The sequence below is a fragment of the Miscanthus floridulus genome, chromosome 12 (genome assembly GCF_019320115.1).
Source record: "Miscanthus floridulus cultivar M001 chromosome 12, ASM1932011v1, whole genome shotgun sequence".
Classification (NCBI taxonomy): Eukaryota; Viridiplantae; Streptophyta; class Magnoliopsida; order Poales; family Poaceae; genus Miscanthus; species Miscanthus floridulus.
The window spans coordinates 19,393,814-19,396,323 of NC_089591.1; the positions used below are offsets into that span (position 1 = coordinate 19,393,814).

General features: G+C 46.8%; 1 non-coding gene across 1 annotated transcript; it reads left to right on the plus strand.

Annotated features, from left to right (window-relative positions):
- The first annotated feature begins 1,760 nt into the window (after positions 1-1,760).
- Positions 1,761-1,867, plus strand: LOC136498709 (small nucleolar RNA R71). Its single transcript, XR_010769717.1, has one exon. It is a non-coding gene; the product is annotated as a small nucleolar RNA R71 (small nucleolar RNA).
- Positions 1,868-2,510: the final 643 nt, after the last annotated feature.

Below are 2,510 nucleotides of genomic sequence, written 5' to 3' on the forward strand. Positions count from 1 at the left end.
CGAAAGGGTCTAAAGCATCAGTCCTGACGTTCCCTGGCAGTCCTTTTCCTGCCAGGGCGCAGGGTATGGTCCTTGGAGCCATGGTTGACCTGAACGTCTTGTCTCGTCCTGTACCCATCATTACGAGGGATAGATATCGATCAGGGCGAGGCTCGTTCTTGGCCGTCGGGTGAGACGGAGACCAATCCCTATCTCTTGGGCGAGACTAACCCTACCCCTCCGGGATCGGGCGAGGCGGAATCCATCCCTCAGCCCTCGGGCGAGACCGAGCCCGCCCTAAAGGCGTCGGGCGAGACGGAGATTAGCCTTGAGCCTTTGGGCGAGGCAGGGTTATCTCACAAAGGCATCGGGTGAGGCTGACCCCGTCCCTCCAGGATTGGGCGAGACGGAATTCATCCCTCTGCCCTCAGGCGAGACCGAGCCCGCCCTAAAGGCGTCAGGCGAGACGGAGTTTATCCCTTGGCCCTCGGGCGAGACCGAGCCCATCCCAAAGGTGTTGGGGGAGGTGGAACAGAACTCCTGTCACTCAAACAAGGGATGACACATCACCTTTATGCGTCCAGAAGTTTTTTACGTTCGGTGGTTATTGGTTCCACCTTCTGGGGTATCCTGGTATTAGGTCCCCGACAGTTTATTTCCCACTTGTTGCAGATAACATAGTATATCATGGATATTGTAAGAACTGCTTCTGTCCCGCCATGGACGAGGAGTAGGCTATGGGCAAGGCGCTTCTATATATCTAATCTACGATGCTTTTGTGGGATGTGATCACAAACTAGCAATTATTTGAACAATGGTGTGAGATGTTAGTTTCAAAACTACCATTGCTTCCACTACTAATATTACTACTACTACTACTTTATTTGAACATGTGTTATAATAACTTTTAATTGTACTATGATGGATGGTAATGTATTTGTGAACTCTATGTAATATGTGGCATGTATGTTGAATCATGTACGATCTTGGTTGTATGTTGGTGATGAATCGAGACCCTTCCTGGTACTCAACGGACTACCAGGTTTATCTGGGCTCAAGTATGAAAGTGCGACCGCTTCGCGGGCTACCATTGTACTTGTGCTCAATTGATTTCTTGGAATAGCGGCAGCTATTTGAGAAATTTGAGTTTCTATCATTTTGTTAAAACTTAATTGATTTTTCACTGTGGAGGACAAAATTTCTATTTGAGAGTTGATGTTCTTTAACATTTTATCATTATACATCAACTTTTTAGTGATATTTTCATTGATTTTTGCTTGGCCTAATACCAAGTCTTTGAAAGAAGGCTTATTCGAATTGTAATTTGAATTGTAGTTCGAATTACCTTGCATGCGGGATTCGTTGTTCCACCCATTATTACCTAGTTGGTGAAACCCGTTGTTGATGAAAGCAGCTTCTTCGTGGGTTTCGGGGCAATCATTCCATGAATGGCCAACGTTCCCACAGACCTCACACATCAAGTGTGACTCCATGGCCTGGACGGTGCCCATCATGGCATCCTTATCTTGGGCCCGTTCCTCTAGTCTTTTCCTCAATAAATCTATTTTTGCAGAAAGCATATCCGTCTCCTTCACGGTATGCATTCCTTTTTGTGTTTTCCTTTCCTCCCCCAGCTTTGATTCGACACCATTTTATTGATGAGAGTCGTGGCTCCATCAATGGTGAGGGAAAGGAAAGCGCCTCCAGCAGCAGCGTCGAGGTGGCCCCTAGACATGGGTATTAATCCATCATAAAAATTTTAGAGCACTAACTAGTTTTTAATCCCATGGTGTGGGCATGCTTGGATGTAGTCCTGCAACCTTTCCCATGCCTCAGGAATGGTTTCCATGGAGCTTTGCTGGAAGTTTGCAATTCATCCCCTCAGGACATTAGTTTTGCCCAAGGCGAAGAACTTGGTGAGGAACGCCGTGGAACATTTATCCCATGTCTTGATAGCTTCATTTTCCTTGTAGAACCACTGCTTCACCTTCCCTGAGAGGGAGAAGGGAAACATGTGGAGCTTAATGCTTTCAGGTGTGGCGTCCTTGATGATGATTGTGTCACACAACTTGAGGAAGTGTTGGAGATGCGCATTCGCGTCCTCGCTTGGCAAACCATGGAATTGATTTGCCTACACCATCGTGATGAGGCCGGTACAGAGCTTGAAGTTCCCATCCCCAATGTTAACAGCGAGCCCAACGGGCATGTTGGCAACAATAGGGTGGAGTGGTCATGGAGGTCTTGGCCATGATTGGAGTAGCAGATGGTGCGGGGGTGACTGGTTCAACTGTCCGTGGAGTAGCAGAAGAAGTGGTGCGAGATCATTTCTTCCTTAGGAGTGCCTCTGGATTTTGAATGTAGTTGTTCGGCAGGTCAAAACCGGTCATACACTTCCTGTTTTCATCTACAATAGGAGAAAACAAGCAAAGTTAGCCTGCATAAACAATGGCTACCTTACATGCATATTATTATGAACATGTCCTACTAGATTCTTTAATTAATATGCCTTCCCTGGCAACAGCGCCAGAAAT